Here is a 13,666-nt window from a genome sequence, read left to right as displayed (position 1 = left end):
GTTTTCTGGAGAAAATATTGTTTATTAAATAAAAAGAAATTATTTTCCAACAAAAGTTACAGCAGTGTCTCAATCAAGTTTATCTCTAGCCCACTGAGACCTTTATCGAATAAGAACCCCCAAACCCACTCAAGACCAATATTCTGGGGAATGACCGTATATAGGTCTTTAATATCAACTGTTAAAAAATTATAATCCTAATGGAATTCTAACCTGTTGATTCCTTCTAAACAACTCCAAGAGTCTTGGCAGATTTAGGGTTCAGTCGCCAACAACGGCTTTATCTTAGCATCTACCCATTTAACATAAGCTCTGCTGTAAGTACATGTAGATACTCATGTGCCTAACAGCTTACAGTTAGGACACCCACCTCTTTTGCTGTACCCTAGTTATGGTTTTCCCACTGTGCTTTTACTATATGTAGGCACTCATGCTCCTAACAGCTTACATTCATAACACCCACCTCCTTTGCACTACCCTAATTATGGCTCTGGCACTCTGCTGTCAGTCCATCCAGACACTCATGCTCCTAATGGCTTACATTTAGGACACCCACCTCTTTTGCTGTACCCTAGTTATGGTTTTCCCACTGTGCTTTTACTATATGTAGGCACTCATGCTCCTAACAGCTATATTCATAAACACCCACCCTCTTTGCACTAACATTTAGGACACCCACCTCTTTTGCTGTACCCTAGTTATGGTTTTCCCACTGTGCTTTTACTATATGTAGGCACTCATGCTCCTAACAGCTTACATTCATAACACCCACCTCCTTTGCACTACCCTAATTATGGCTCTGGCACTCTGCTGTCAGTCCATCTAGACACTCATGCTCCTAATGGCTTACATTTAGGACACACACCTCCTGTGCTCTACCCTAGTTATGGCTCCCCCACTGTGCTGTCAGTACTTGTAAATGTGACATATCTGCTTATCTATGTTACACTGAACAAAGCATCATTATTACTTGGTTAATAGGGACCATGTTTCATTTTTTCTGTCAACATCTGGATGTCAAGAAATCCATGGTCCTGTATCATTCTGTAGTCTATGATTCACATGTTTACCAATCACACACTGTACTGTGGAACTACTACTGTCATAGTAACTGTAAGCCTAGACTCTTTCAGGTATGCAGTTGTATGTGAATTTTTTGTACTTGTATAATATGTAGTGTGGAGCTTTTCTCACTGGTCCTCCTCTAAAAAAGGGTACAAGATCAGTCGGACTATCTTGGTCAACAAATGTCCGATAAATAAATATGTCCTCCTTCCACTCTGCAAGGGTTCATGTATGAAATGTGAGGGTTTTGGTTTATGGTTTGTACCATGAACTAACACTACCCAGTTATGGACCCTTCTTTGGCACTCACTGATAAACTCTGCCCAACTAGCCCAGCTGTATTCTAGTTGTTTTATGGCATAATGTATCTGTTGCTATACTAATACAACACAGCTTACTGAACAAGTGTTCTTTAATGCTATTAAATGTCTAATCCAAGATGACACTCAGCAAGGAAATGAAAATTGCTTTTCTTTGTTCTATGTCCTTGATAACTACTTTTTTTTTAATTATAAAAGCATAGTAGTATGGATATTGTTATCAACCATTATCTGTTAGTGAGGCAGGATTCACAAATTACTGCCACAAGATGCCAATGAGGGAGAAGCCTCAGTTGGTAGAATACATTAGTGGCGAGTAAATTCTGTTTCATCCATAGTTGTTTACTAATTGTTAATATTATACACTACAGTTATTCAAGAAAGTCATTACTTACTTTTTTCTAAATAACCCCATTGCATAATTGCATTTTTTATCTTGTAGGAGGATTCCTGCATATCAAGAAGATGAGATGCTGCCTTTATTTGCTTAGCATATGCATATTTGTGCAGTGCTGAATTCAGAATGAAATAATGCATTTGTTTTCAAACCCAGAAATGTGTTTCCCTCAACTCAAACACACACACACACACACACACACACACACACACACACACACACACACACACACACACACACAAAAAAAAAAGTTTCTCGGTTCTAGCAACTGTAGCAAGTTTGATAAATCTGGCATGCTACAGTCGCTACACCACATGCTCACCTAACAATAAGCACTTCAGCCAAGCCATAAATGTAATACTAATATTCATTTATCAAGCTATGATATCCTTGCAGATTCATAAAGCAATTTCAGTACTGCACTCCTACACCACTGGCACCTACCTGTCTTGCCCTGTGACAGCTTGCACCCCAGATAGTCACTTCCTTTATGCCATAATAGTGATGGTTCTGATCAGTGCTGCTGTTGTTGTGGCATTAAGAGACTATGACTGTGCATATTTTTCCCCATTTGATGTTTAATCGACTGTTGCTACTATAAAACTGGAGGTACTTTTTTTCTGTTTGATATAATTTCACAAACCTGTTACTGATATCTTAAAGGCAGTAAACAGTATCAGCTGTCTGTATACTGAACAAATATTTCTTTAGCTTAATACCATTAAAAAGTTTCTGTTTAGCTGAACAAATGGTCCCATACAGCCTCATTTGAAGAATGTTTTTTTGAAAGCAGTGTACAAAAAGGAACTCATTGACAGGTTATTGTAGACAATTCTTTATGCCTTATTACACAAATCAGGGTATAATGAAATACAAATAACATAAGAATTGAGTCTAAAGTCTTAACCAAGAAATGTATATTGAGGAATTCATCTTGACATAGGAGTGAAATGAAGTGAAACTCAAGAGACAGATTTTGACACCCATGTCAATGACATATAACAATTTGGTTTTGACCAGAGAAATCTGATCATTCACATATACAGTGGCGGATTTAGGCATGGGCGCAGGGGCGCGCGCCAGCCCCTTTTTCAACTTTGTGTTTTTTTTTTTTTGTTGAAAAATCAGGTGCATCTTTCCAGGAGAATCCTGTCACCAACGCGCCAAATACATCGAGATGTGATTGGAGATTGCAGTCAGATGATTTATTATTTTAATAACACTTATAACGGTCTGCATCTTCCCTTGTAGTTTTGGCATGTTGGTGAGAGCTGTGACAGTAACTTTAAGTTGAAGGGTAAGTGGAATAGTAGACTCACACACTTTAAATAAGATGACAGGTTGGTGCTTTGTATAGCTGTACGACCTAGTCTGACTGAAATCACAAAAAGTTGTTCTTGCTGTTAAAGAATGCTTGTCGCATTGGGAGTTTTGCGTAGGTGAGTTTAGTATAGTTACATTTAAATGGCCCAAGTAATTTGTTTGCTTTGTAGTTTAAAGTAACCCAGAATCACCTAATACATCAAAATAGTAAATTTGACTCTGGTTTATCTTTGGTAGTAAACATTATTGAATGGCAGTTGGTAAAACAAATATAGCGGGTAAATCTGACAATAAAGCGTCAGCAGCGCTAAGTATTTCATACGCCGTAGGTGTATATTTAGGCATAGCTAACAAATTATGTCGTTTATGGTTAGGTGTAGTTTAGTCAAGGGGAGACGAGAGCAACGTGCTTGGTTTCGAAATGATTGTAATTGGGCTGTTCAGATAGTCCTATTCGCTTGTAGGAAGATCAGGAGATTTGTTTTGCCTTTGCTAACTTTTAGATAACATTTTGCGTCTGAACTGTTCTAAGATTTCAAAAGTTATAGCTCCATAACCTTTGGTGTTGAGCGGCGTAAGAGTAGACTACTTCTCACAAATAAAAATTAAAAAAAAAATAATTTAGAAAGTGCGCTTGTGCTGGGGGTTATGTTTGCCTTTATTGCAGTTGTTGCTTATTATGGAATTTCCCCCTTGTTGGACTGGGGAGCTGTATAGCTTTCACCTTCTCGCTTTTAAATTAGAGCGGAGGACAAAGTCAAAATAGTTAGGTTATCATCTGATCAGTGGTCTTTTTTTAAACACTGGTATGCATATGAATTTTTGAGCGTACAAGATGTACTGGGAATTGTCAGAAATAAAACCATAATTATAGTTTTTACCATTCTAGAATCTGAGTAAATTGTTGTACGTAACTCAGAACCATGTATTAATAAGTTATTATGTCTTTTACCAGGCATCTAGTAGTCCCTTTGGTGGCATTTTCTTAGCTTACCTTACAGGCAGCAGATAGAGTGACAGATTTCAGATTGGTATTTTTAGCAGTATGTGTTGTGCCACTGAATGCAGAGTCCAGCGGTCACAACAAAGGACAGCAGGGCTCCTGGAAGAACTGAACAGAGGAATTACATCCAGTAGGGTGGACTATTTATTTATATTTATATTAAATATTGAAGTTAATGTCTTGTAGGTAGGATGCATTTTATGACCAGTATACAATTATTTTTATGAAGAGTAAACAAAGAGTTTAAGATATAAGTGCAGAATTATCCCTCATCTCCGAAGCATGAGCATTTGGTGGTATTAAAGATGTGCTCTTTTAATTTGTTTTTGAATGAGTCCAGGGAGTTTAGTTGCCTGAGTGTTAATGTAGGGACTATGTGAAGACACTGAATCAGAAATGTTCAGTATAATGAGAAACTCTATGCTGTACAGGGGTTGGAACTGGAACTGCTACTCATTAGATGCTTTACATACTCCTACTGAGGAATAATTTAGGAGTGTCTTACCCACATGGGGAAGTCTTGAGTCAAACAGGATATCAGACTCCTTAAAAAGAATTCATAGAAGGCAGACAAAGCTTGTAGGTAGAAATGGCTGATAAGCATTTCTGATGAGAGCAAAAGACTTCACACCCTATAGGCGACAGAGTTGGAAGACATGTTAGAGTTCTTTGGGCATTACATTGGAAGTAGAAATACCTACCACACCTTGATCTTTGGGAATTAGTATGCCACTAAGAGTAAGGACTTGAATTTAGGGCTGTAGTCTGGATTTTCAAATTTATACTTAAAGCTTCCATATTGCTATGTTACCCCTCCCGCACTCCTGTCATAGCCAAAGCAAGATGTTGCAGTCCACCCACTCAGTTACAAAATGCTGCTCTCTGAGCCAATCACTTGCGATCAGATTCCAGGAATCTGATGATAATCACTTTATAGTGAAAACGGTATGGGTATTTCTTTCTGAGGCGCATCTTCTTTGCGTGAAAAATGCATATAAAATACTTTGTTTACTTTCAGACAAACTGCATTCTGGTGTAGCTAAATCCTTTTAATACAGTATACGTTTGTCTGCCTATTTGACTGCAGTCGTTAGGTCATCATTTTAAGTAACAAATTGTTGGATAGTGACTTACAAATTTATTGGGTATAAACGAAGGGGCAATGAGATGGGTTAAACTGGGATTCTTTGATTAGGTGAATAATTGATATTTTAATTTACAATGCAGAGTATTTAGCATAGCTGAATAGTTCAGCACAATATTTGTCAGTAATGAATACACAGGGCGGCATTCTGGGCATCTGGATGACTGGGGGGATTTCAATGAAGAAGTCTGAAGATAAGTAAAGCAAAGCATACCTCTCAGGTGTCCAGATTTTTGTCTCATATTTTTGGTCTGTTCCTCATAAAATGTGTGGTTTTCTGGAAAATCACTGGGATGATCTGAGGACTGAAGTCACTAAACAATGACATCATACATTTCAGTTTCTGACTTCATATCCTTCAGAAAACGTATGTTAAAACAAAGCCTGTTACTCTAGCAACTCCAAGTTTATAAGAGCAATATTTAAAATATGTCCCTATTTTTCAGCCTTTGTCCCTCCATTTTGTCAGGCTTTGACTAGATTTCTTGCACTAAGAGGTTGAGAGGTATGAACCAAGGTATTCAAAGACTATTAAGGTTTTAAATTTGGGATGTTTTTGTTTGTGTATGCCATAGAAAATGACCTGTTTACCATTATTTTGAGGATGAGATTTTATATTACATATGATTGATATGATTTTTTTCTGCATTGTGACTGTAGGAAAAGCAACTTCCGCAAATGTCTTTTTTTATTTGTAAGAATAAAAATGTAATAAAATGATGTACAAATGAGACACAACGGTCTGGATGTGAAAATAAAAGGTTTGTGCAACTGAAAAGCAAATGTATGGAAATGAAAACATGAAATATATTTTTACACTGGGTTGCCAACAGTTATTTGTATCAGTGTCTTGTTACTAATGTTCTTGTGCGTAATTGTAATAAATCTGTTTCAGTAGCCTCGGCGGCAGTAATTAATTACAAAGCCAAGATAAAATCTCTGGTGATAAAGTTGCCTGTGCCATATTAATGAAAGTGAACTAGTTGGTTGTTCTTGCCTAGCTCAGACATATATGAAAAGACCTTTCATTGCGAGTGTTGTTTGGTTAGAAGTTTGCTGAACCTATAAGCTGATTCTTTACAGTTACAACATTTCAGCCAATTTTGTTGTCTCTGAATTTTAATACAATTTATAAAGTTTGATTTCCCTGAATGTCTAGACAGACTTTGGAAGCTGTTCAAACCTCTCAAGTGTCCTTATTTTCCAGTGATGTTCCTATTCTCAGACCTTATTTAGAATATCTATATTTCTGGATGTATGTCTCCATTTTCAAGTTTGATTTATCCCTTCACACAATTTTCTGAATCCCCCTCATCCCATGTGTTTTGAAGATGTCTAGTACACAGAAAAAACACACTACATGGCCAACATACTAGTGGCAACAATTTAAAGAGAATTCAGATTTTACAACTACCTTTTTTTTTTTTTTTTGAAGAAAAATAAATGACCTTGTGTGGAACAACTTTGTGATACAGTTCATTGAAATCTACTGATTTTACACTGTCATTTTGATAATGTGCTTATATTTTCCCATCATTTTGCCAGTCTCTGCTTTTTTAATATGTTTTTTGAGTAGTATCCAACTATTCTACTGGAAGCGGAAAGAGTTGTGTTATTTAGTATTCAAATTTTGCACAAATTAATATTCCAGATATTTAGATGGATGTTCCCATTTTTCAAGAACCTTTGTTCATATTTTCAATCTGTGTAGGTTGAAAGGTATGCATGGAATATGCATTCTCTTAGAATGGGCTGAGTCTCTTCTGTACCATTAACTAGCACAACCAATATCCCATCTAGAAATTTACAAAACTGGGAGCACACTAGACCTGATAAATAACTTGTGTGTTGAGTAAACCTCAACACTCCAGACAGCAGGCTTTGAGACTTTTAAAGGAGGTACCCTCATCCATTCACCACCCTCTTGATTTACCACTGCCAGTATATTGGTTCCATACATACTATGCTATATTGTCATACCCTCAAAACTGAGACACATAGAAATGAAGAAAATGTGTGCAGCATTGTGTTTATTGTGCAAATTAGTCAAGTTAGGCCACATGCACAACCATGTCACACCCATGATGAACAGAATAAAAAATAATAGTGTGGGAAAGCAGCCCTTCTGAATGGAAAACTACTTCCACTAACATACCAAAATTGCTTTCATAGTACATTAGACTTTCAGATAAATAGATGTGCTCGCCTCTAAATGTCCTCAGTAAGGTACACAGATGTCAAAGTGGTGCCTGTTCTTTGGCCAGATGCATTTGTCAAAACAAAATGCATTCAATAAGCAAGTTCTGTATTGAGCCTGTGATAAAGTCAGAAGTTACAGCCTGTATTAAGTAAGAATAGAATATCTTTTGATTGCTAATCTTCACATCTGTTAACAAAGCATGTGTTCCTTCTACACTAGGGGGCTTTGGGGCATGAGATTTTACTTATCTGATTTTTTCTTTTGAGAATGCTGTCTCTCCCTTATCTATGTCTTTTTACTGTCACTGGAAGCAACCAAGTGCAGCCAAAACCCTTCCACCTTCAGGAAGTCCTATCCTCACTGTAGCACTTGCTTCTCATAGCCTTACTTACTTAGACTAATTCAAGCTAGCTTTCCCTAGGCAATGAGCTACCTGTCAGAAGTGGCCAGACCAACTATTTAGTAATCACCATAATCTCTTTGTTATTGTAATGCATCATTTCCATAATAATACATGCACTGTAGCACCATATGTATTAACTCATACACATATGGAGAGAGTGAAAAGAGATACAGCCATATGTTTCTTGAGTCAAGTTTAGCCTGGTTCCATGATAGACATTGTAGGTCCAGGACTAGACTGTTATAACTTAGTAGTGCTTATTGCCAAAAAGTATCCATCCCTTTTTATTTGGTCTTCTCTCTAGCACTTCCAGCAAACACATTATAGATTATGTTACAGTTTTCTAGCAGTGAACAGGCTGCTATGCTACACATCCTTAGTGGGGGCATTGTAGGTAGCACTGTCTGACATCATGCCATATATTTCTTTCACTTCCCTTCACTTTAGCCCTTCCAGCCTGCATTCCACCACTGAGAACGCACTTCTCCCAACTAACTATACCCTATACTATGTAACCTGCTGTCCCTTGTGGTGACAGGCTTCCAATCACTGGCAGAATGCAGGATTGCTGCTGTCCCAGGTACTCATGCATAGCTGATAAAGGTGATATTTCCTTGTGCGTTATTCCTTCCTGCTTGAAGTGTACAGTAGTTTTGTGCTGTCTCTAAGCTCAGACCCCCAAAACACAGTGAGTCAGTTTACTATATTAATAATTGCTGTTTGTTGGGGGTAGAACAACTTCAGAATGAGAGTAGGCGAACATAGGTGGTGGGTAAGTAGAGGGGAGTTTTTTCTATCTATTCACTTGTTTGAGACCTGTGCAGCCAGAAGTACATATGTCTTGAAAAACTGTGCACATGGGCTGTCAGATACAAGCACTTTTTTTTTCTTAAAGGGAGTTGTCTTTCATGACATGTAGATTTGAACAAACCTAGCAGATGTCATAGGATCAATGTAAAATAGCTGACTCAAATGGTAAGCTAAGTCTGAAGCAGCTATGGACATGAACATAGAGGCCATGATATGTAGGCATACATGTGTATAATACATACACATGTAGATACAGGTATCTGTTAATCTTCACCATCTTCTGGTAACTGTGGGAACGGCATTATTTTTCGTTCATTATTTTTGCCTGCTGACATGTGGTAGGTGTTTGAGAAACATTAAAATCTAAGCAGTGCCACCCCCTGTTTACAAATGTTCGCTATAACAAATCAAGCTGTCAGAACTGCTAAGTGACATAAGTCACCATGCCTGAAATTTTGTTGTTATGGTGAGGAATTATTAAGTTGCCCCCTGTGTTTTGTACTAATCTACTGACTAGCATATGTGGTCCTTTTCTCTTGCAAATAAACATGTTGACTGCGTTCTGTTGTATGGAGATATTTTTGTAGGGGTAAGCATAAAATGTCTAAAGTAGCTTCTCCTAAGTATTTAATTGTGGTATCTGGTGGAGAAAGCCATACCTTATAAGCAGTGGTGTAGTTGTACTTTATTTTCTGCTTCCATGTGCTAATTGCTGTCTCACAATCTACCTGGCATTTAAACTGTAATTTCACTCAAGCTGCTGCCCCCCCCCCCAAAAAAAAAGCACAATACTTTCTGCTGCTCAGTCAACTACAGGTATTGCTATTAGATTTGTATTCCTCTTGTAAACAAGATATGTACATGTTGGAGGCATTAATCCTAGATGGTTATGGATGTGATAGGGCTTGATAAAGCCCCAGTGTTTCTAACGTGCTTAGTAGATACCCTTGTATGCAGAGTATATGTGGTTACACTAGTGTCTTAAATATAAGGTTATGCCTTGCCTTGTTGCTATTAGCTGATTTAAGAATTGTCTGTGTTGCTATGCAGTCTTATTTAGGTAACTTCATTAGTGTTGTTGCAAAATTGTAACCGACAATCCCATTGCTGCTTTGTCTCCCCATCATGGATGCACTGGAGTTGTGTAGTGCGATTTCTTTTAATACAAATTCCTTTATGTCTATCTTACTGGTTGCTACATGTGGTTTGATGCCTAGAGCAGTTGCTAGCTGAGTCTCTTAAAAAAAAAGAGAGGCAAGTAGCTCAGCATACCTCTCAATGAGGCAGATTTTTGCAGGATGTCCAAACTTTGGCCTCATAGTTTTGGTCCATCCTTCATAAAAGTATGTTTTTAAGCAAATTATCATTAAAGAGTGAAGTTAAAAAGAAAGACATTGAGTCTCGGACTTCATGTCCTTATGTTAAAAAGCAAAACTAGTTTTATCAAATTTCTTTTTAAAAAATTTTTGGGTTTTTTTTTTTTAAGAGCAAATTTTTCCCTTTTTTAGGACACCCACCTCTTTTGCTGTACCCTAGTTATGGTTTTCCCACTGTGCTTTTACTATATGTAGGCACTCATGCTCCTAACAGCTTACATTCATAACACCCACCTCCTTTGCACTACCCTAATTATGGCTCTGGCACTCTGCTGTCAGTCCATCTAGACACTCATGCTCCTAATGGCTTACATTTAGGACACCCACCTCTTTTGCTGTACCCTAGTTATGGTTTTCCCACTGTGCTTTTACTATATGTAGGCACTCATGCTCCTAACAGCTTACATTCATAACACCCACCTCCTTTGCACTACCCTAATTATGGCTCTGGCACTCTGCTGTCAGTCCATCTAGACACTCATGCTCCTAATGGCTTACATTTAGGACACACACCTCCTGTGCTCTACCCTAGTTATGGCTCCCCCACTGTGCTGTCAGTACTTGTAAATGTGACATATCTGCTTAGCTATGTTACACCGAACAAAGCATCATTATTACTTGGTTAATAGGGACCATGTTTCATTTTTTCTGTCAACATCTGGATGTCAAGAAATCCATGGTCCTGTATCATTCTGTAGTCTATGATTCACATGTTTACCAATCACACACTGTACTGTGGAACTACTACTGTCATAGTAACTGTAAGCCTAGACTCTTTCAGGTATGCAGTTGTATGTGAATTTTTTGTACTTGAATAATATGTAGTGTGGAGCTTTTCTCACTGGTCCTCCTCTAAAAAAGGGTACAAGATCAGTCGGACTATCTCGGTCAACAAATGTCCGATAAATAAATATGTCCTCCTTCCACTCTGCAAGGGTTCATGTATGAAATGTGAGGGTTTTGGTTTATGGTTTGTACCATGAACTAACACTACCCAGTTATGGACCCTTCTTTGGCACTCACTGATAAACTCTGCCCAACTAGCCCAGCTGTATTCTAGTTGTTTTATGGCATAATGTATCTGTTGCTATACTAATACAACACAGCTTACTGAACAAGTGTTCTTTAATGCTATTAAATGTCTAATCCAAGATGACACTCAGCAAGGAAATGAAAATTGCTTTTCTTTGTTCTATGTCCTTGATAACTACTTTTTTTTTAATTATAAAAACATAGTAGTATGGATATTGTTATCAACCATTATCTGTTAGTGAGGCAGGATTCACAAATTACTGCCACAAGATGCCAATGAGGGAGAAGCCTCAGTTGGTAGAATACATTAGTGGCGAGTAAATTCTGTTTCATCCATAGTTGTTTACTAATTGTTAATATTATACACTACAGTTATTCAAGAAAGTCATTACTTACTTTTTTCTAAATAACCCCATTGCATAATTGCATTTTTTATCTTGGAGGAGGATTCCTGCATATCAAGAAGATGAGATGCTGCCTTTATTTGCTTAGCATATGCATATTTGTGCACGTGCTGAATTCAGAATGAAATAATGCATTTGTTTTCAAACCCAGAAATGTGTTTCCCTCAACTCAAACACACACACACACACACACACACACACACACACACACACACACACACACACACACACACAAAAAGTTTCTCGGTTCTAGCAACTGTAGCAAGTTTGATAAATCTGGCATGCTACAGTCGCTACACCACATGCTCACCTAACAATAAGCACTTCAGCCAAGCCATAAATGTAATACTAATATTCATTTATCAAGCTATGATATCCTTGCAGATTCATAAAGCAATTCCAGTACTGCACTCCTACACCACTGGCACCTACCTGTCTTGCCCTGTGACAGCTTGCACCCCAGATAGTCACTTCTTTTATGCCATAATAGTGATGGTTCTGATCAGTGCTGCTGTTGTTGTGGCATTAAGTGACTATGACTGTGCATATTTTTCCCCATTTGATGTTTAATCGACTGTTGCTACTATAAAACTGGAGGTACTTTTTTTCTGTTTGATATAATTTCACAAACCTGTTACTGATATCTTAAAGGCAGTAAACAGTATCAGCTGTCTGTATACTGAACAAATATTTCTTTAGCTTAATACCATTAAAAAGTTTCTGTTTAGCTGAACAAATGGTCCCATACAGCCTCATTTGAAGAATGTTTTTTTGAAAGCAGTGTACAAAAAGGAACTAATTGACAGGTTATTGTAGACAATTCTTTATGCCTTATTACACAAATCATGGTATAATGAAATACAAATAACATAAGAATTGAGTCTAAAGTCTTAACCAAGAAATGTATATTGAGGAATTCATCTTGACATAGGAGTGAAATGAAGTGAAACTCAAGAGACAGATTTTGACACCCATTTCAATGACATATAACAATTTGGTTTTGACCAGAGAAACCTGATCATTCACAGATAGATGGATCGATCTTTGTAGCACATGGAACATCACCTGCTTCATGTACCAGTTACAAACAGTGAGAGAGAAACTTTGAAAGCTGTAACATATTTACAGCTGCTTCAAATATAGGGGCAATAAGTGAATTACACCTTTGATCCCTTAAGAGCTTTAAAAGATGTAACATATTTGACTCAAGCATAGTGCAGCTTTTAAAACAATTACAGACTTCTGATGCTGTTCTGTGGTGGCTACTCTTTATAGCCACTGCAAGACTACAGCATAAGAACACTGAAAGGTGTTTAACAAACTTTGTTATTCATGATTCTTAAGTTATAAAAGTGTTTATTAAAGTTGCATTTTTTCTCAATTTCAGAGTGCAATGATAGTGATCCATGTACTATACTACTATTATAATATGGTAAGGAAATAGGACTATACAATCTGGATTCATAAGGACAATTCATATGTTCCCTATGCTGGGGGTATAATTTCTTGGGTCAGGAACAAATAGGTAAACTACCATCCATGTAACTAGGGGTATTATTATGTGGTGGCATTACTTTAAAAATGTATTATTTTTTCAAGTAACACTGTTCTATAATCTACAACCTATCTTCTGCCTCTCTATGTTGAGTCAGTGAGGGTGGCTTTATAATGTATTGTGCATGTGTATACCCATGAATAAGGTTATGTATCCATGCCACAGAGTCAGAATGTAGTATGTGCCACATTAACGCAGTCAGAATGTAGGCTGTGGCACTTTAACACAGTCAGAATGTAGTCTGTTCCACTTTAACACAGAATGGAGTCTGTGCCACACTGATATATATTCAGAATGTAGTCTGTGCCACTTTAACACATAGAATGTAGTCTGTGCCACTGTAACACAGTCAGAATGGAGTCTGTGCCACACTGATGTATATTCAGAATGTAGTCTGTGCCACTCTAATAGTCAAAATGTAGCCTGTGCCACACTGATGTATATTCAGAATGACGTTTGTGCCACTTTAACACTGATGGCTGAAAAGCAATGTGAGGAGTAGAAATTTAATGAGTCAAAATGCTAAATAAGAATCACATAAGCAGCCATCAATTTTTATTAATTCATTTGTGGGAGAGATACTTTAATGCAAAAATGTAGTTAGATGACTTGTTGCTTACTGGTGATGCCAACT

The 13,666-nt window shown here is 37.4% G+C and overlaps 1 protein-coding gene across 1 annotated transcript in view; it reads right to left on the bottom strand.

Moving 5' to 3' along the window:
- Positions 1–13,666, bottom strand: part of IL20RB (interleukin 20 receptor subunit beta) — a 545,181-nt gene that overhangs the window by 409,955 nt on the left and 121,560 nt on the right. The window lies entirely within an intron of this gene.

This window comes from Protopterus annectens, chromosome 4.part1, assembly GCF_019279795.1.
Source record: "Protopterus annectens isolate FY-2018-M chromosome 4.part1, PAN1.0, whole genome shotgun sequence".
Classification (NCBI taxonomy): Eukaryota; Metazoa; Chordata; order Ceratodontiformes; family Protopteridae; genus Protopterus; species Protopterus annectens.
This window is presented reverse-complemented; position numbering and strand designations above follow the sequence as displayed.